Source organism: Lepisma saccharinum, chromosome 3 (assembly GCF_977018435.1).
Source record: "Lepisma saccharinum chromosome 3, izLepSacc3.1, whole genome shotgun sequence".
NCBI classification, from domain to species: Eukaryota; Metazoa; Arthropoda; class Insecta; order Zygentoma; family Lepismatidae; genus Lepisma; species Lepisma saccharinum.
In genome coordinates, this window is record NC_139231.1 from 120,662,021 (window position 1) to 120,684,807 (window position 22,787).

Below are 22,787 nucleotides of genomic sequence, written 5' to 3' on the forward strand. Positions count from 1 at the left end.
TAAGCAAAACACATGAAAGAAAGAGCAATTCTTTATTGTGCAGCTTAAAAGTGTTTTCGCCGCTTTCGTATAAGCAGCGAGACTTGATTTTATCTGCCTGTTGTACGACCCTTTACGACTGCAACGATGAGGGTGAATGCTGAATGACGTCACATGTCTTATCAAGGGATCAAACTGAGGATTCCTGATTTCATATCACCTTACGTGTGATGGGTCTTGTTGCAACTATGCTTATTATATACATATCGCATGCCTCTTGTTAACATGCAACAACAGTCAGTATTAAAATTAATATAAGAGATTTTAAAGCAGAAATATCATACCTTCCTTGGGATAAGTGAAGGAAAGCCAGCTATTCAAAAATCGACTTCTTACTTGCAGAGTGTGTGCGTAAAGAAACTTGATGAGAATTGAGCCAAGTATTCCAGATAAGCAAAGTTGAATGGTCTATGAGAAACGCCCTAGATACGAAATTATCAGGAGAATATTACATCGTTTGTTTTCTGCCAGCAACGCTTAATGATAAAAACCGAATCAACATCCTTTAAAACGTGAAAAGTCAGATTACGTACAAAGGATATTGCACAAGAAAGCTAATCATAAAGTTACTCTAACAATGGAGTCATTGACATAATGTTCCATTCACTGAAGAATCCAAATGACACATATAACTTCATTATTTTCCTCCATTCACTCGTACAAAGGTGTATCAATCAATCAATCTACCAATCGCTTTCTTACGTTTTGCGAAGTTACCATTACAGGTAGAACTCTCGTACACCTACATGCAGCATGCTCAATCGCAACGGATAGCTCGCAGACAATACTGGTAAAGCATAGTTTTTAAAGTTTTGGGTGCCAGAAAACCTGCAGTATTGTCGTTGTTTTCTTATATTTTATATAGTCTTTCACAACAATGAGGATGAATGGTGATTTTATGTAGCATGGTTCAGTCGATCAGTAATGTTCCTGATGTGTTTTTGTACTCATGTTCACTTACTCCAAGACACTTAGAGAATTTATCAAGCTGTAACGAAATCTACAAGGTCACTTTCAAAAATTCATTTACAAACACGCCTAGTCCAGCTCACTAACATTACAGTGAAACAGGCGAGAGGGAAAGAAAATAAAAACCTTTCATTACCTCGTTCATCTTTGAAAATCGAAGTTCGGATCCTTGTAATCTTAATCACCTTTATCTCAAATCTCAGGATTAATGAATTCGATAATTCAGCCACAAGAATTACCTAGATTACTTACACGATCATCGTGACATGCTACGTTTATTTAAAAAAAAAAAAAAAAAAAGTGCTGAAAACTGGAAACACAGCTTGCCCTTGCACATACCGACTTGTTTTGGTAGGCTCGTGTGCAAGGGCAAAAACGAAAGGAAGATCAGCCAGACAGGCAGTTTCAAGACAAACGGTTGGAAATGCAGCGTAAAGAAAAATACACAAATATATACACGGCAAAAGGCCAAAGCTGTTCGTTTACAGGCCCGCTTTTGAACAGTCGAAAACTGTGGTCTGTGTTTGGAGCTATGGTTTAGAAACAAGGATCATAAAAAATACTTTTTTAAAAATAGACAAAAAGGAAGCATGTGCTAAGCATGCACACTACTTCTGCCACACGATGACAGTGCCCGAACATCACACGACGACATATTAAATAAACAGCATACAAATCTACTTCTCCTCCAAAGGTTTTATGCTCGCTGATTTGGTTACATAACCTCGCCATGGCTCATGAATGAAATTGCCAACCCGGGAAAGTAAATACGGATGATTAAAAAGGGGGGAGGGAGGTCATGTATGTAACGCTGTTGCCGTGCTGAAATACGACATGCTGTGTGGTACGGGAGGCACTAAACATTTCGCCTGCCAGCTCTACAAAGCGTAAACCGCGTCGCTTCCTTGCATAGAGAGGATTACATAATTTAAACGCCCACAGACATGTAATGCTTCACGCGTTACTTATTTGCAAGAAGCTAGTTCCCGCTTCTTAACATGAATGACCCTAACCTTGAGGATACATCCTTTGCTATGTTGGTGTATTACAGATTCCAAGGAGGTTAATTAGTGGGCTCCCGCGTAGCTAAGTCGTTAGCGCTCTCGCCTTTGGTGCGAGCGGTCCTGGGTTCGATTCCCGATTTCGGCATTGACCCAGCGTCGTTAGGACAATTGGGAAGCTACTTGAAGAGAAGAAGTAGCGGGCATGGTCACGAAAGTCAGAAAAACAGCGGCGATGGGATCCGATGCGCTGACCATGCGTCATCCAATAAAAAAGCCGCACTGGCCCTTCGAGGGCTGTTGGGCCACGGAGTTTAATTTAGTTTAGTTTTATTTATTTATTGGGCAGGAAAGAATGTTGGCGAGGTGGAGCACATGCGAGTTTGTACAAAGTCTTGAAATTGTTTTTAGTAGTTTAGTAGTTGTGACCTCTTACTGAGGTTGTGTAGACTGATAAAAAAAATAATTTCCCCGTTTGTAACAAATACTTCCAAATGTAAACTTGTCCAACATTATTTTAATATTATTATTGCTATTAAAACAGTAAAATACTTATAAATTTAAAGTGCGGAGCTTGTAAGATATGAAATCTGCTTCTATATTCACAATAACTCCTTTCCCAAGAAGACGGAAGATGGAGTTGTGGAACTCTTCTCAGTTACATTCAAGCATAAAGATAGACACGGAGTTAAAATTTCGATAGTGGTTCCAAAAAACGTGCTGTAGATAATGGCTAACACACATGTTGAAAAATGCAATAACAATTCATGAAAAATCTTTTAAAAATTCAAACGGTGAAGCACGTGTGTGAAGAAATGAATGGGCAATTCAATATTTTAATAGTTTCAAATAATAAAAATGTGTATTTAGCAGTAACAGCAAATTACCTTGTAAATACATTTCTTGTGTATGGCTGAATATAGAATGGACGTTCGCCAGCCAAGGAGAAAATTAAATTCGAACGCCCGCTTGTAGCAATACTTCACGTTCATAAAATCGAAACGGTAAGGAAGTCAGAAAAAAAAGCTGAGTGAATTTACTAAGAGTGAGGATGATATCGTAAGCTTAACCAATCGGACCCAGCGTTTCTTCTCCACGGTATTCCACTGGTTACAGGCATATTTGTTGTATCTAACTAAAATTACCTCTGCTGTCCTCTTGATGGGTAGAAATAGACAAAAACGATCTCTCAATTTATAAATCATACAAGTGACAATGCGGTTTTACAACAAGAATGTGGTATTCTAAGAGTTAAGGAACGCATTCGGAACCACAATTTCCTCCAACTTCTGCCCTCGTGTCCACCATCATTCATCACTCAATCCCCGCTTTCGCGATCGTCCTTGGCAGTGGAACTGAATGACGTAGGGTTTGAGAATAAGACTGTTTCTCATTGTGCTTTATTTAGGTTCAGAGTCTTTCACCAAACGGCTCTTTTGGCCTTGATACTTAACAGTGCTGTTGACCTGCGCCAAACATGAAAAAAAAAAAAGCACGTTGATCATGCCAACGCTCCCGTGAAAAAGAGATGGGATGAAACGACACACACCGAAGACGAAAATCATTGTTAGCAGTTCATTTACTCGCATGGCAATTCTCTCGATCTGGTTTTCTGGGTCGCTCTAAAGCACACTTCTTAATATCTCCGTGTTAGGTGTGTTAAGGTTTAAATAGGAAAAAAGTGGCCTTCTTTGTTTTTCCTTTCTTTTCACTTCCTCTTCCAGCGACCGTAAATTTCTGCATTCTGTGCCTCTTCGAGTGCCTGTCTCCGCAACCTTACTGCAATTTCTTCGCAAATAAGAGTGGAATGTGCTCATTTTCGCTCTCCAGGCGACGACAACGTCCTCTGGTGACGCTGCCGCGAAGAATTGTTACCATGCACCTGCGTAAATAAGAATAATACTCTGGATTGCGTGCTACTCGTTACGTGTGGGAGACAGTTTACACAGCTAGCCTTTGAATTAATTCTTCCCGGTTCTAATGGCAGGACATGCCGTGTAGGTTTGTCACTGACGAAAGAAACGTTGTATAAGTCAAGAGGGTCCATGCCGACCTCCCCAAACACGTCAGTTATCTGCTGGTAAACCTCTAAATAGTCAAATCCTATGCGTGGCCATTCCAGCCTCTCATGACCACGCAGTTTTACAGGATTTAAGTGGTGTTTCAAAATTTCCATGACAGAATAAAATGAACCCAAAAGAAATAAATTACCACTACATTGCTGAACTGAAGAATGTCGCACGCAAATATGCAAAATATCTGCGACAAAATCAAGTAAAAAGAACGCAAAATATTTTCTCTCAAACATTGAAAAAATATACGCAACTGTACAAAAGAAAAGTTAAACTGCTAAACAGCATACTCAGTAAATATAGGCAATCACGATATGGTTTATGAATTATTAAGCACATTAAATTTACCATCTCTGTTGCCTCGTTATATGTTTCCGACATGTGTTCATTATTACACTATGACCATCCCGAATATATTTCTTTGCCTTTAAAAGTCTTGGTTCAGAAATTATTCTTTAATTTTTCACACTTATTGCAAACCATGTGCGCATGTACAAACGTCTGTTTCTGTCAAAAGAATATCAAAACATTATTCATAAAATTATGTGCGCAGATATCGTCAAACGACGTTGAAATGGTTCTCTCTTCCAAAGGCTATTTCAATAACTCCTAAGACACGTCATTAGAAAAAACGAGTAATTATGCTAATTTCTTGATGAGTACTATGTCCCATTATGTTTGGTTGTCCTTGTTTTAATGTTGCCAAAACAACAATGACGGAACTATTTCAGTGTTAAAATTACCGCACACGCGAGATTTCTCTGTAAAGTAACCCTCCGCAAATGGGTATCATATTTCTACATTAAACCATAAGCCATAATTCTCTGCATGTTGGTGACAATGAGCATTTAATGTTAATTGGACATTAGTTAACGTTAACACTACGTTCGGATGTTCGGAATTTGTGGTAAAAGAAGAGGTATGCCGTAAGTTCGATACCCATCACCGCCAAAAAGAAATTTGTTCGCCTAAAGACGAAAGAAGTGCTCTCTCGAAAAGTAGAGTTAGAATATAGTGGCACTAGATAATGGATAATGTCTAATTAACACTGAACATTGCATGTTTATTAAACTATATGGTTGTTACGTAGAAATTTTCAGCGAAAAATGCAGGCTCGACCAAAACTCGAACCCGGGTCTCTGGCATATCGTGCCATTGCTCTACCACTGAGCTACCGAGCCGGCCTGGCCTCGCCTGAATCTTCGTTGTCGCTGTTTTAAATGGGTGGAATCGTCCCGGCCAGTGCTACCGCAACGGGTTCGAGTCCTGGTGGAGCCTGCATTTTTCGCTGAAAATTTCTACGGAGCACTTCTCCTGTGTGTGTCTAATCTTCAATATATGGTTTTTGTATTCAGGACACTTCACCCCCTTCCCATCGTTTCACCACTTTCTCACTATCCACGAACGCGTTGTTGGAAGAAGGGGGATATTGAAGATGCCCAGGAAAACTTCTGCAAAAGAAATGCACGTAGCTGTTCATCTGCATTAGTGTTGGTTATGTTAATGGGTCCTTTGCTTACTTTGCTATCAAGGATCTTTTCTGTTTGGTAACCATGAACTTGCAGAATATTAGAAAGCTGGTCGAAAGAAAAGTGCACGTTTATTCCTAAAGCCTGCAAGTTCCCCTTGTATATTTTCACTACACGTTAGATGCTACCTTTCTCATGTTAAATGACAATTGGAATATATCCTATTACAATCACGTTTAGGAATACCAAGAAAACAACTATAGACTTTATGCGTTGAGAAAAATTTGGAAAACGTTAAACGGAAAAGAAAAGCATTTCATTAACATTATTGAAAACAGTTTTCAGTCAATTTCCTCTTGTCTAATTCGTTAGGTACTTTAAGATCGATCTCGCGATGTTAGTTGTAAGCTCAAAAGACAACTGGAATCAGCATTATATACCCAAAACGTTTAGGCAGATGGGTGACAAAACAAAATGTCACAAAAATTTTCAGCTTCTACCCTCTTTGCTATACTCATCCTGTTACTAAACCCCACAGTTATGCTTGAAAATTCCCCAAACACAGGCCAAATCTTCTGTGCACAGTTTTAAAATGAAGAACAACTACATTATTAGGTTTATATCTTCAAGTTTTAGTGCTAATCTTGTTTACGAATAGAAATTTTGGAAAATAATTACGAAAACGATTATCGCCGTTTTAACAAACTCTGACGGGCGGGCCACGACATTAGTTTGTCACCGGTAAAAAAAATCAATCTCACCCAATCAATGAGATTTGTGGTCTGGACTGCTAATTTCCAGATTCAGCAATATATCTTATGGCACAAATGGCCGTACATCAGTTGCATAATTATGTACCTTTGGAATTTGGTACAAAGGCGGTCTTGAAAATGATTTATGGTTGGTTTACTGGATAGAAGTTATATATGTGTCAGTCACATTCAAATTCAGATCAAAAACAATAAATTATACAAATATAAATACAAAAATAGTTCTGGATCAACAATAAAAAAATAGTTATACGTGAACTATAGTTTGAAGATATAGGTGTTGTTGTACAGATTGCCATTTCTACAAATCCTTGCAAACACGCATTTGGAAAAGCAAGCATTGTAGCCAGGCATACTATTTTATCACTATAGTGCAATATGATTCCTTCTTATAATTTATTGTACGAATGCAAACGAAGCAATACGTAGTGATTGGATGCTCAGACAAGTTTATAAAAAGATTAACTTCACAATCAAGACGCAAGTCAGGAAGGCGGCGTAATCATAAAAAGCGCCCAAACCGCCGAAAAAACATCAGCTATACGTGAGCGCCACCACGACCGTAAAAAATAAACTTGAGAGAAAGCTCCCAAATTTCATACACCGCCTCGCAAGTCATTACTATCCGGCTCCTTCTGTATCCATGGAACAGTTGCAAGGCTGTTCAATCGGAATTTGAACATCATGTTCGTTAGGACACCCTGCCTGGCACAGGGCCTCTATCCCTCCCCTCCCCTTCCTCTCCACAGATACTGCGTCCCTCACTCCACATCCTGTCTTTTCTCCTCATCCCACTTCCTGCTGGCTCGAGAGAGAGGGGAGAAAGCCGTCTGTAGTGTTGCCAACTTGTGAAACTTTCACCAAATGAATGAGGGAACGATATCGGTGCGAGAAATACTATAAATGGAAAAAGCTTGTGGTTTTCTACTCCCTAAAGGATATTCGTGAGTTTGAACGCAACGATGCATTCATAGTCTTAATCATGATCAAAATAATTGATACTTGACATATGTATCCTGCCATACAGATTCTAAATGAACCGAAATTTTACTTCAACGTTCAATTTCTCAGGTTCTCCCGTTAGCATATTCAAACTTTCAAGACCTACTGTAACATGGGCGTCCGGAAGGGGGGACAAGGAGGGCCATTGGCCTCCTGGAAAATGACAGCTAACCAAAAATTATATATTTTTCACATACAATTTAATTCCAGCCACAATAATGTGTGTTAATTATTGCACGAAAATGATAAATTCAAATCTAAGCAATGTTTTTTGAGGGAGCAACAATACTATTGGGGAAAATGTGCCTTGTTTACCCCCCCTGATAAAAAAATACCTTCCTTGTCCCCCCTGGAACAAATCCTGCGGACGTCCATGTACTGTAACATGAGCAATTATCATTGCGTGCAAATTTATGCAGACCAAGTTTTCAACACGAACACCTAGTCATGTAAAAAAAAGGTAAAGTGCTCCCCTGTGCATAGCACCACGCCATGGAGGCGTATAGGGGGTGTGGGGGTAAGGCCCCACACTTTCTTGATCCGGTCGTTAGTGGGGTGGTGTGATCAGCATCACGCCCCTGACCGCCTTTACCCCCCATGTTATTCGACGCTGAGTGGGCGCCGGGGCCGCTACCAACGTTAGAAAAGTTCCCGGATTAGAACCGGCCGGGGATCGAACCCGGGACCTTTAGCTCATTTTCCTGGGAACCGAACTCTGCACGGGGCCACTGATAGATTTATGATGAAACATACCGACTATTTGGTAGCTACGGAAGAGCGCTTTACAAATTGTAATATGGTTTCAAACGCACGCTGAAAGTCGTGCAACCAATAACCATGATGAACACATATAGGCTATGTGTTTTAATGCGTATGTGCATTAAAATAAATGCTGTAATATGCAGATATACCTACATCTACTCAAATGTTTGTATTTACCTATATCAGAGTTCATTCTAATATTACTTTTCATTAGCATCAACAGCTATAAAACGCAATGTTACTGTCAAAGCTACAGAAAATTCCCAAAGAATTTTAAGTTACGCGGGAAATGCATGAGGAAGTGTACAAACCCCGACAGTCGTAAAATAATAAAAAGGGGTGGGAACAGCTTGTTGTAAGGCGGCTCCCATTCATTAAAAAAAATCAAATTCCCTGACTTCTTCAGGTACTTTTAAATAATTTTCCAGGCCACTGTAATGCAGTAACATCACAGACGGGGTTAAAAATTAATTGTTATGTCCTTAACATCCTCAACATCGTTAACAATAAATAATAAAATATAATAAAGGAACATATTTAAATGAAATATTACCGATAAAAGAAACAGTTGGGATGAAAGGTGAAATGTGTTTTCGGTTTTTAATCCTGCCCACCAATAATAATAATAATTCCCCTGACTTTTCAGCTTATTTCTGGCCAGTGGGACCCCTGGTGAAAAAGGTGATTTGACACATTATGTATATGAAGATAAAAGTATGCTTTATACAGGAAACATTCAAAGCCAGCAACGTTAAGCAATCGCGGTTATTTTCGTGACTATTTCGATTATAACTTTTAAATGTTCTGATACAATTAGGAAAAGGACTATCGTAGTTATTTGAACTAAACATTTTCAAGGCCGTATTTAGCATATGTACAAAAATCACAACGGCTGAAGTAGTGTTTCGTTATCAAGAAGCTGGTAAAGCATGTACTTTGATCACAATTTCGTATCTATATAAAACTTTGAAATAAAGGTCTTGGAGTAAGTTTAATTAGGCTATGTCTATGTCAATAACGAACTAAGAGTTCTTTAACTGTAGAGCATCGTGGTTTCAAATAAATGTATGACTAACATTATCCATTGAGATGTGTAGCATATAAGAGCGCCTCTACGGTAGGAAACAAATCTCAAAGCTGAATAAAATAACTATATTTATCCGAAACCAATAATTTCACAGTGGCATTTGGAAACACTGACATCCTCTGGCTTCGTGGCTAAGCTGGGATGGGCTACCGCACGGTTCCAACAGCCAACTTTGGAAAGTATGAGGAGGGGAGGCTGGTCGGAGCCAGAATGAATGTAAAAGCCAACTCAAGACGACTGGTGTGCTTAGAAAGTTCACCCGTCTTACACAGGAGATTCACATGAACGCAATTAAAACACTACGTCATATACGCTGTAAAAACTATAATTTTACTTCAAGTCGGGAATATAAAGGAAGTATACAGAACAGTGGTTCAAAGCGTGCGATATGAAACAATTCACTACTACGAAACAACAGGTGTTGCCTTGCACGTACCTTCAAGCGTCCTTCAGAGCTTACCTCCCCCCTTCCCCCGCCGGCTTCCAAAGCATTCGCTCATACAATGAAACAGAGAATGAATGAACAACTTTCACACACACACACACACACACTCATGCGCGACAAATAAGGTAACAGAATACTCTTCGAATTACCATAATCTAATTTTCACAAATGGACTCTTACCTTTAAGTCGTAGCGTCCAGGGCGTACAACGGAATTAATTCCAAAACAAGAAATCCTGGCCTTGCTAAAAATTCCTGGGGAGAGGTAGTTAACGAATCCTTCTCTTAAAAGACCATATATCCCAGGTACGAAACTGTGAAGTTCCTTCGGTGACACTGTCGCACTTTTTCTGCTATCATTCATACGTTTACCATTTTCTTTTATATTCCCTTTGGATAACCGTAACTGCTACGAAACTGACTCTATTTTCATTTACTGCTATTTCTCTTTTTGGTAATTAAACTGGCTTAACTTTGAAACGACGTAAGAACACTGCTTGTCTCACTATTTTATGTCCACGACTGTTGGAATCTTCAATCGCTGGCAGATTGCCGCTTTGTGCCAACTGTCGTCCATAGAACGAACACTTGAAGCAGCAGGGAAAGGGCTACGAACGAAAAACTAACACCACACTTGATCCTGGAAGCACACGAGAACGGATTAACTGTTATGGAAGTAAGTTTCACACTGTAATCCTACAGATGCAGTCGATTTTGCAAGTAAGAAGCTCGAAAATTCCAGACATTGGCTTGCAAGATTCCCAGGTCGTTCTCCGCCATGAAGCTTCACGAACAACTAACGCCTCGATTGTCAGGTTTATGCGAGCTCTGCGCATGCGTCGAGTCCGGTCTCCTCACTCTCTTCCTCCCCTCCTTGCCCTCCCCTACCCGGTACAAACCAATTTCGTTCATTCATGGTCTCGGGGCTGGGTTCTTCAGCACAAGCTCCGCCCGACGTTGTTTTTGATTACAGTTGCTATGGCAACGATTTCCGGCTATTGATTTTTAGATGAGGTTTCAGGGAGGAGGAGAGGGGAGGGGAGGGAGAAATAGACACGTTCATTCATTGAAGGTGGGAGTGGAAGTTTTCTAACGAATTTGGATGGGTGACATTGAACATAAAAATCAGGAAAACTTGAAACATTTCCGTTTCAGCCAGTCATGCTCTCGCTCTGTCTTCGCATAACACGGAGGAGGGGGAGGGGGCTCGTAAGGGATACACGTACGTTATTTTTGGCCCACCACTTTGCCATACATGTTTCCGGTGTTGTGTTATTCGTCAACGCCACACGATCCTAACCAGCCCGATGTTATGGTTTTACACTCCCACTCAGAACTAAAATATGAGTGACTTTTTTCCGCCATAAACGTGTCACACACGACATAAATAAGCGTAACATATTCATACGCACTCGTATCATGTAACGTATCCTCCCTCTCTCCCCCGACTCGGATGTATTCATGAATAACGTTCGCTTGCGAAAAAAGAGAATGGTTGACATTGTATGAATGGAGAGCGAGAAGATTGGGGGGGGGGCGTAAAGAGGGGGCTCTTGCTTCAATGGATGCATGAATGAACGAGCTAGTCTCGATTCAACAGTTCTGCTGTTTATTGAATCGAACACGGCGGAAGATGCGTTCCATTTTCAGTGCAGCGAACTGGTACGAACTACCTGAAGGGCGGGAGGAGAAGGTTTGGAGGGGCGACAGGAAGTTACCTAGCCAAGGGGGGAGAAATTTGTTGAGCCACAGATAAGATAATGTCAGAATAAACGATACTTTCGATTGGTCAAACAAATAGAAAGAATGGCACTTTCATTACGAGTGCTCCAGTTCTCAGCTTCCTGTCCAAAGCTAGGGAACAAATTATTTCATAACCAAACTGTTCGAGGACCGTTTTGCTATTCAAAACCGATTCCTCCGCCACGCTTTTCCTTGTGTTTGTCTGGCAGGCCTCATGGAAGTTACATAAAGTCTCAACCATTGACAAGCTAACCGACTGACAAGTCCACAATGTGATGTTTGTTTGCCAGCGTACTTTTGTACTGTACGATATGAACCCTAGCAACAGAATGACCGTAGTGGATGTGTAATCTTGAGATCAGAGAGTCCATCTTGTTTCCCGAAGTTTGAAGGTTTCCACTTCAATATAATAACACTGCTAGTGTTGTCCCTTTCTTACACACACTTTTCTCCATTCACTGAACGAACGAAGTTGATTTAACGAAACCAAGTGGAGTTTCAATTGCCTATCTGGACAATGTTAGCCTCATTGCCGTCACTTCATTTTCTTTCTCACAAAAACTATTAGGTATATGAAGATGACATTTTAACATGATAGTTTCTGACATTATTTAAATGAGTTGGAAATCAATATTCGTACAGGATATCCAACTCTTACAATACTAGGTTATATCTCTACAGGTAATACATGGGCGGAGTTTGAGCTTTTGCTTCGGGAAGGGGGTGGGGCAGACTCACGGAGAAGCATATGATGTACCTGAGAGTTTTTGAATATCCCTAGTTTATAAGGGGTTCGGAGGCCTTTCCCCGGAAATAATAATAAAAAACTAACTTAAAAACACTTAGTGTTAGGCCTTTTAGATTTGAAAATGTTAAATTTCCTCGCTTAAGTAAACAAATATTAATTAGTATATTGGTTGTCAGTTTTAAAAGAAGCAAAACAGTACGATTATTGCATTTTATTAATTTTTTATTGATACAATACTCGTATTACTTTGAAAAAGTTACGGTACAATAGTAAGCTTCAGAAATTTTAGAAAAATTAAATTGAAAAGTTCTTTTGATGCCCCAGCAGTAACTGTTGACTCAACACAGTCATTTTACGTTTCTCTTTCTTCAAACTGTACACATCAATCAAATCGTCTAAGACCCGCTATTGCGATGCAATTACCGCAAATGCCAACATGCCAAACGTCAAGATTTGCGGTATGGCTTCATAACAAAAATGTAGTAACTGAACTTAATCATGTGTTATTTTTTTAGTCTTTTTTTTTAAGTATGGGGAGGGCAACCCCCCACCCGGCCCGTCCAGAACTCCGCGGTATGAGGTAATATAAGAAATATAACAGAACAGGTAATAATGTAAATAAACAAATAAGTTTTGTGAATTGAAGAATGAGCAATCGAGGCTGTGCTCGGGTAAAGAATAAGGCCGGGCCTATTTGTGGAGGAGCTCTGTGCCATCTTTACTACGCGATTGCTGATTATTATAATGAACAATATCCCATTGTTCTGGGAAGGGTGGGAGATGGTCGTTCTCAAATAAAACGACATTCCTTACTTTTTTAAAACATGGAAATCATTTCCATTATTTTAATGGTTGTTTCTATATTTTTTGACCACACAAAATAAAGGGAGCCCAGGAACCCCTGGCATCCCCCGTGCGCACGCCAATGCTCATAATATAAGGTCCCACAACTTCAACATAGCAGCTACATTGAATGAGATGGCTTTAGCACATGCAACGCCAAAGATTTTTCAAATCCATCTTAAATGGAAAACTGAAAATAAATAATTTAATGTGAATGAACAGTGAACATTCAAGCAATTTCATCTTAGATAAGAAAAAGTCCCATTAGATTATAACTAGGTTAACATTTGCCCTAAAATCCATGTTTTGTTCCCATTCCTGAAAATGTAGGCTGTGAAGTTGAAAATTCATTTTAGTGCAAAAAGAAAATACCTCCTTTTTTTCTGTCTGTTGTAGCCCATTGCACTAATAAATACCTATTTCGATGAAAACGGATTTTCCAGTGCTTATTTTGCATTCTATGGTGCCTTTTTGCTTGATTACTTTGAAAGTTTCTAATATGTTCAGCCATTAATTGGTTATGGAATTTTCCACCCTGTTGGAAAAAAAACAAATTTCAAATTTGAGACCATCACGAAACAAAGTTTGCTTACTTCTGTTAGCTTAATCACATTAATGGAGTATTTTTATTGCTTGCATCGGTCAGTCATAAAAGGTGCAAAAACAGGGGGGCTGGGGTCTGGCGTTTCAAGGGACTCATCGTCAATCACGCGAGACATTGAAATGATATAGAAGTCACGAAAATGAGGTTTTCAGACTCGAAATGCAAGTTTCATGTGCACCTCCATGTAGACGAACTGGAAACAGTGGGGTGCCCAGCATTTTCGAAAGGTGGAAGGTTGCGTAAACTATTTTTAGTAATCAATCCTCATCTTGCCATCTTTTCTTGAGTCTGGCGTTCTTTTTTGTCAAGAAATGCTCGGCCAAAGGGGAGGCGGTATGGGCACGCCACTGACTCGAACATAGTAGCCTATTTACCGATCTGCTATTTTCGTCCTGGTCAGAAAACAGCATTCAGATGTTAATTTTGTTTCGTAAGGACTGGAAGAGATACGTTACAAATTTTCAAATTTCTGGAACAAGGGTGGTGGTATTGTACGTCCACCAAAAGCCATAAAGCCATGTGTGTGTGTGTGTAAAGGAGGAAGGAGGGAGAATGTGTACGTGTGTACGTACATACAAGTTATAAATGAAAATGTAATACTTTGATATTACCTTTCTGTAATTGGAGACTTGTCTCTGTTGAAGGGAAATAAATAAATAAATAAATAAAAATCCAGTTTGCATCCGTTATACCCCTTATAAATTACAGTAGTGCTTTTAAAAAATGCCATTGCAAAGGATCATTAAAGAAATGAAAAACGTTTGTTTTTATCCACTTGCATCTCCAAAATTACATAATTCAATCCATTCTTGTGTTGTTAAAAAAATACACTTTATATTCTAGATTCATCACATTTTCCGATTATTTTAGAATTATCATATTTTCAGCTATTTTAGAATCATGGGCGTCAGGTTCGGCAATCTCCCTGGAAATTGACATCGTTCAAGTTACAAAAAAGTAGAACGCTTGGTATTTTTATTCTTTTTAACAGAAATAAAGTTCAGATAATGAAATAAAGTTCAGTTAATATGCGAACAGAATAACCAAAGCAAAACCTAGGTTAGAAGAAAGAAATAGTGTAAAGTACGGGAACCTGGTTATGTTTTCATATTCTACTAATTAATGCAGAGAATAAATGGTTCCACGCTTTTCAAAATGCCAAAAATTAAGTGATTGGTCACACAACATAAACTTGATGACTAAAATTTAATCCAAACATTTGTGTGTAAAAGTTAATAACATAAAATAATAACTATGCATTTCAGTTACTAACTGTTTGAAAAAATAACGTAAATGTAATGTATTATGTATAAAATAATGAAAAGTTGTTGTATCTGGTGGATCGATATCAAGCCTTTCCGTCGACGGAATCAACAAAAATTTCTGGCGACAACAATGTTTAGGATTTTCATTTTTCAATTGTTTATTAACTGTCATATTTTTTCGATGAATAAAGCGGAGTCCTCAAAATCGGATCACTTTCAAATGAAACACCCATAAAATCGAATGTAGTCATTTTTTTTTGACACGAATTGAACAGCATCCGACAGGTAGCCTACATCATTGCTACATATGTGCCCGAAATGCTGTTTTCTACATTTGCATATTAATAAAGTTACATATTGAAAACTAAAGGAACTACAAAATATTTTTTTTGTAAAAATGTCCTGCAAACCAGATCACGTATCCTTGAAAGCGGATCATAGGGTAGTAGCTGAAATATAACCGCAGTGACAAACATATTTGTCCAAAATTTCACTAACACCTTTCACTACACATAACACCTTGCATTACTGAATACATTATTCACTACACAAAACACTTTTCCCTACACAAAACACTTCCCACAAATTAATGTATTTTTACCTTGTGCTCCAACACATTGTTCATGGTACACCACGCTGAGCACCGCATGCAAGAAAGCCAATCAATCGCCCATAAAACTGTCATTTAAATCTGAGTATAACCGCACACAAAATCCACACTTGTCGCTCGCTACCTTGACTTTCCTCTAACGATTCGTCATCAGAACTGGTGGAGCTATCAGTTGAAGAAATGCCGTCTCTCTTTTTCTATAATGTGATGTTCTGTCGCCGCTTAGATTTTAGCAGCACTTCTGTACTTTTAGATGCTGCTGCAAGGTCTCGTAATTCTTTCATATTATTGGGCGATGTGACATGGGAGTCTTTCTTCTCTTGTTGTTTTCTCTTTCGTGCTGGAGTTGGTGGCTTTTTTGGTGAGGATAGGATGTTATGTTTGTAAATTCTGAGAATAATCTACTCTATCTTGTGGAGGTTCAGTAGAGTTGTTCATAGAAAGTGAGGTGCTGTACCCGAGGACAGACCTTGATGTTTTTAAGTTTCAAAGTGTTATGTCTCTTCATAAAACCGTAGTACCAGTTATTTCCTGCAACACCTTCTTTCCCCTGTTGAACGTATGTTTTAAGTTATTGAGTTCCGCATATTCAAAAGCAGCTTTTCTCAATTGTTTTCTGGTAAGCCCAAAACCCCGTTTAGAAAGATAAATTAACTGATCCGCGAAGTCCTTTTCTTGTTCTTTGAACAGAGTGGGTGCCCATGATCCTTCACTTTGACACGTACCTTCTTTAGGACTTTATGTTAGTCGGTTACAACCCTTTTACCGAACTTCTCAAAGGCTTCCTAGGGTTAGTAGGACCAAACCCTTGCGTGGTCTGTGGTGCAGGATTTATTTTTAATTATCACTTATGTAGGTTTGAAATGAAAGATCATCCAGATCTCTTACTCGAAGATTTATTTAAACTTCCGATGATATACAAATATATACTTTTCAAACAGACAATTCACCCGATACAACTTGTAGACCTAAACCTATTAGTTGTACCGAAGTTTATAACCCTGGTCCTTTTGATGATGCAGGAGAACACCTTATTCAGAGTTGGGTTGTGAAATATGTATCTGCCAACCTGGAGTACAAGTACACCAGCCGAACCTAAGAACGAAGCAAGATATTTCCCCAACGTCCCCTGAATCATCAGCCTTTCAGCAACCAGGAGAATGTCCCGCTGGCTTACAAAGGTCTTGCTCTTTTATATCAAACATTTGTTTACATTTTACCAAGGTAACTACATGGTTGTTTACATATCCATAGTTTTAGCACTTCTGCAAGAATTAAGTTAAACAATCCTTTACCCATTCAGATATTAACAATAACATATTTCTAACATTTTTAAAGAAAATATTTCAACATAGATTAATACAATACAGATTGAACAGTTTAGTGCTTTGGAAAAGCATGTGTTGACTGGTGCGACACAACTTCTCTGAAGAAATTCGTCGTTGAAGTGTTGTATAAGGGACCCCGCACAAACTAACAGCCTTTCGGAGCGACAGGCCTTCCTCCTTGCATACACGTACTGCCTCAGCCATTGCAACTTCAGGCCACTGCTTTGTAGGCCTAGGGACGTGTGGTTTGCTCTTTCTCCTTGCCATGATTGGCTGCAAATAAAAAGAAAACAATACCTTAGTGTGCTCAAAATTGTTACTGTTATTTTCAATATCTAACTATTGTATTTGAATTGCATTAATGCTATCATTGCTATTCCCGACTTTACTAGTTATAGATCTATCTTTTATATATATATATACACACATATGTGTGTGTGTGTGTGTGTGTGTGTTATATCAGAATTTTCCTATTCTAACATCTAATCATACATTCTGTTTACGTATTGTGCTATTTTGTGGTGATCCGATTTGCACTACTTTTTATGATCCGATTTAAAGGATTAGTATACGAACTGCAAAGTACCGCCTACACAAGCAACAGCTACAATGACCATGAAAAAGTTAATGACATCGTATTTGTATAGATAGTATTCCTCCTATTTATAACATACAAACATCAACACCTATTACAACAATGCTTACCTTATGAGCTTAACCAAGTACTGAAGAAATATTTCACAGCAGTAAACACACACAATGGCTCACGTCAACGGTATGTTTCGAATCGCTTTGTCACAATGAATACAGAGTGAACACTGTACCCGTCCGCTACTGTCTGCACGAAGCATGAGGTCACTCAGTGAGAATGGTAGAATACAGAATACATCACCACGCCATAATATGTTCAGCGCTGGAGACAGCAAACCTTATAGGACGATTCGGTTTGCAGGCCGATCCGATTTTGAGGACTCCACTCTATAGAATTATCATGTTTTAATTGTCTTGGAATTATCAAATTCAGTTGCACTAAAATATCTATGTCATTCTCCGTTACATCCTACAAAACCCGAATTGATAATCGCACAACATATTCCCTTTTGCCTTCATTTTGGTTATTTAAAAAACCAAACCTGCAAGTTGGCAAGATTTTTACAAGTTTAAAATCTACTCGGCTGATTACGGCAAGAAGCAAAAAAGAGTCGTTAACGAAGGAGTGGGGAGGCGGTGTGAAATAATTGTAGAATTTCCCCTAATAAAATATGTATGAGTTTCGCCAAACTAATTGCATGCGTACGATGTTCTTTTGTCTGAAAGGACGGACGTGACCTTGGAATGTGCTACTGTATCAGCGGCCCGTGAACTCTTGTCTTTCCTGCTCACTGCTGTGCCTCTCTTCCGCTAACCCCCTCCACTCCCCACCTCTTTTTACCTTTTCCTTCTGGTAAATGGAAAGAGAACCTATTACACGTTTCTTCGAAAAAAAATACATCTACATGCATTGCTTCCTTCACTATGCAACCAGTATTTACAGCAAGAGATTTGAATACATATTGAATTGATGTTTTAAATCCACTTTATGCACAGATAGGCTAATCGGGACTGGGCCTACAGTTTGAAATGGGATTTGAACCACTGTGCAATGTTCCTCCACCAGGTATCGAACCCGGGACCCTTTGCTTACAAGGCGACGACTTGGAAACATGTTTTCTATTAATTGTCGACAATCGTACTGATCTCTCTCTCCGTTTCGCCGTCAACGAGTTTGAGTTGTTAAGTCCACTTTTATGCACAGATGTGCTAATTGGGACTGGACCTACAGTTTGAAGTGGGATCCGAACCAATATGTGCCTCCACCTGCTGTCGAACCCTGAACTCTCTGATTCGTAGTAAATCAATATACAAAAATACACAACATAAATTAAACAAGAAAAAATACAAAACTAGGGAATGCTTTTCTTTTTTTTTTAAATAAATGTATTGCTCTCTTTTATATTTTCGCTTTATTTGTTTCAGTTGATTTTCGATCCTTGACTCATCAAGACGCTTACAAAGTGTTCAGAATGCCTACGTACCACACATTTTTAATTTAAAATATCGGGACCACCTATCATGTTACTTTCTCAAGTTAGGGTCATAGGGTGGCTACGCGGTGTCGGGAAAAATGCGCCCGGGAAAATTGCGCTCTCGTAATAAAAGTGGGAAAAATGCGCCTTCTCAAGAGTAACCACAATGAAAAGTGGGAAAAATGCGCCCAGCACACACAACCTTCACCAATATGATAATATATTGATTAAAACAACCTTTACGCAGCTTCCCCTCACACTTAACACAGGCTTGGGACTGTCAGGAAAGATAATTTTGTTTTTAAAGTACAGTAAAAATATTCATTTTTCTGGCGTGTTTAGAAGCTGGAGATGATGTCCGTTGTCATAATTTTTTTTAATTTTACTTTTGTAATTTTTATTTTATTTCATTAAAGTTTTTATTTACATTTGTATTTCCATTTCTTGTGACCTCCGTTGACGATCTTTTACTCCATTTTTTGGGTGTACGCCAGACTTCTCAGGCACTTGGTAAGGTCCTTGGGTGTGCTTGTTTTGTAAGTATGTAAAATTTGCTAATCTGTTCATCCAGTTTTATGTACGTTCATTTCCTCTTCGTTCCTTCCAAACCGATGCTAGCCCTGTCATATTTGTATCCGCTGTATTCCACAGTGCCACACATCAACTGGTAGATTTGGATTTTGCAGCCATTGTTGCACAAAGTAGTCAAGAAACGCTGTCAGTTTCTCCTGCTGACTGATCATGTGTGCTGGACGCATTTTTCCCACTTTCTAATGTGGTTACTCTTGGGAGGGCGCATTTTTCCCACTTTTATTGCGAGAGCGCATTTTTCCCGGGCGCATTTTTCCCTGATTCGGCTACGCATGCAACAGAGACAAACGTTGCACATTAATTACTTTTAATTATGTGAAATGGCAAAAGTTTCAATAATTTTCACTGCTCGTTTTTTTCACATTTTGTGCTTCTGGCTGGAAATAAAAATAGATATTCAAAATTTATAAAACAATATTAAAAATATCTTTCTTAGAGTTGTTTACCGCCCCTTCACCCGAAAGAAATCTGTATCCGCCCCTGCTGCAAACCATAAATAATTAAATGATTTTACGGTGCTAGGAGATACGTCATATAATAATAATTATTATTATTAAGTGATGAGCACGATTTGACAGCCAGGTACATCACTATGTCAAAAGAGTTGATACAAAATTACAAAGTTGAATATAATTACAAAATAATACAACGGATCCTACAATCTTTTACATCATCACAAGTTCAGTATAATAATAATAACAATACAAGTACGAGAAACTAAGCACAAGATTATGTAGGTACATGGTGGTGATTTTTTCAGTAAAATACATATCGCACCCACAAATTGAAGATGTGGGCGCCACTTACAGTTACCACATACAAATCGTACACAATCTGTTACCATTTTATCCGCAATTCTTGGCCCATTGGTAAATCGAAGACAGGCAGTTCTTTTCCCCCGATTTCCATAACAGTGTAGACCCCCAAAAAACTTCAATGAGACTTTTGTTGATCCAACATAACGTAGATCGCTGCTTTCAAACATGTCTTTTGGGAGCGCCATGTATCAAGTTTCGGGCAAGTCCAAAAGTCAAGTCGCCAGTAGCTTGTTTGCTGATGAGATAAGGACCCTTGCTCCCTGCTCACCCCATTCCTCTGGGTAGCTTCTCAGATTGGTCTGTTTTGTTGGAAGGGACCGCAGAACAGGACAGGTTTCCTTAGGACCAGCCTGATAGTAGACCTGCACTTGTACTCCCTGTTAAAAAAAAGGGGGGAGGGGGTATGGTAATACGTTACATTTCAATGTTGCTATTATTTCAAGTACGGAAAAAAAACTGATTGGGATTAGGGATGAGAATAGTCTTGCCTGAAGATTTCTTTACAGCCTTCAAACCCTAACTAATGTCCTAAATATCAGCTGCTATCTGTTTCTGGGCTTGCTACTGTGAATAAAAAAAGGAAATCAACTTGTTCAAAACCACCTAAGAAACTACAATTTGCAAGTAAACAAAACAAAACTCTTCTGAAGCCGTAAAATTACAACAAAATTCTTCATAATGAAATGCCATGAATTTATTTACATCAAAAGCAAAATTTAAAAATTAGATTTGACTAGGGTGACCAGATATTTGTTGACCAAAAAGAGTATAGTCTATAGGTTGAAGGTGCGCATGCACAAAACATAAAAAATAAAACGAAAATAAGGGTGGCTATTTGTTTTTGCTTCTATTATAGCCCCTATAAAATAGGCTTACACTCTACAGATTCAAATTACTTATGGGTCTAATGTAATTAGCTAATTACAAATACTTCCTCACCAATAGGCACCATCATTCATACTTCTGGGATGATTTTGCTTTCTTGAGTATGTTCAAGTCATTCTTTATTGCCAGTCCAAATTCTTTACATGTCATGTTCACATTGAATTTCACTTGCATTACTTGTTCAAGTGTTGACACCAGGAGTGTACTTTTTCCTCTCTCAAATAAGTTTTCATGACACTGAAGACTCTTTCACAATCAACATTTGTACCAGGCAGACTAAACAAGAATTTTACAAGAGGCACAATCACTTTGAAATTTGACTCAGCCTGTACTGACATCCACTTACCCATCATTGGTTCTTTTCTTTCTGTGGATTTTAACGCATTTTTACGCGTAAAATAATGAATGAAATTAAATAGCAAGGAAAAGAGTATATTTGGGGATTTTTGCAAATTGAAAAGAGTATAGAGTATATGAACCTCTAAAAGAGTATAATACTCTTAAAAAGAGTATATCTGGTCACCCTAGATTTGACACAATAACTGCAGTAACTTAACACAAAATCAATTTTCTTGACATGCCTATTGAAGATGATGCAATATTGGGGCATTACTATTGAACTTGTACTTCACACCACTTCAGCAATCATAAGGTTCTGCACGTCATGGTATGGAAATTTGAAGTTCAGCTTTCAGCAGTTCCATGGTCATTTTACGTCTTTTTTGGAAAATCTTGTGTGGACGCTTTGCAGCAACAATGTGTTTAAACTTTATATTTCTCCTTCCTCCAACTTAAACCCTCACGTGTCTTCCAAACGATATTTTGAAGTTTAATCGGTTGGTTGGCAATAACAAATTTCTTTGCTCGGCAAATGCATACTAAAAGAAAATAAATATTATATCCATCAAAATTCCAAGCGTTTGAAGTACGAAATATTGATTTTTAAGAAATATACACGCTTTCTACTTTTCAAAATCATTTGACATTCAAAACTATGATTAGAATATTTAGTAAGAAAATAAACATCAACTTAAAAATGTATTCGCAGATTCTTCCATGTATTTTTTGAGAAAATTGTCACGTATTAAGTTTCATAATCAACAGCACTGTTGTTACTCTTTTTTATTGAATCTTGCAGCCTGTCACTAGGACAGATTGGAATCAATATCTTCAATGAAGTGATTGTTTGCTGAGACATAAATAGATAAAGATTAGATAGCAGAACAAGCATCACACAGCTTCTATGCTTACCCAACAGAAAGTAACATAAGGTTGACCTCGTGGCGCAACGGTAGCGCGTCTGACTCCAGATCAGAAGGTTGCGTGTTCAAATCACGTCGGGGTCAAGGACTATTTTTTCCCCCCTCAATATTATCACAAATGTTGTTCTTCAAAATATAAATCGTCATTATAATTTGGCCAACAACAACTATTAGAATACATTCTGCAACTCTACAATAGTCCTGATTCAGACAAAATAATTTGATTCATTGAAGTTAAACATATGTTTAACATTTGATTTGAACATAAACTGGTCAAAATGAAAGAAAAATACAACGGTTGCGGCTTTCATACAAAAGTTCATAGAGTAACATTGGACTGTTCAGAGTTAGGTATAGGAATGCAATAGGTCGTGCATTGATCTAAAGAGGACATGTAATGTACCAATGT

At 38.4% G+C, this 22,787-nt stretch overlaps 1 protein-coding gene and 1 non-coding gene across 2 annotated transcripts in view; one reads left to right on the forward strand and one right to left on the reverse strand.

Annotated features, from left to right (window-relative positions):
• The window catches only part of sty (sprouty signaling antagonist), a 40,656-nt gene extending 30,233 nt beyond the window's left edge, over positions 1–10,423 (reverse strand). The window contains exon 1 of the mRNA XM_083119332.1: positions 9,797–10,423. The gene's annotated coding sequence lies outside the window, so the exon portion shown is untranslated. The remainder of the gene's footprint in view (positions 1–9,796) is intronic.
• Positions 10,424–22,390: 11,967 nt separating this feature from the next.
• Positions 22,391–22,462, forward strand: TRNAW-CCA (transfer RNA tryptophan (anticodon CCA)). The gene has a single exon. It is a non-coding gene; the product is annotated as a tRNA-Trp (tRNA).
• The last annotated feature ends 325 nt before the right edge of the window (positions 22,463–22,787 follow it).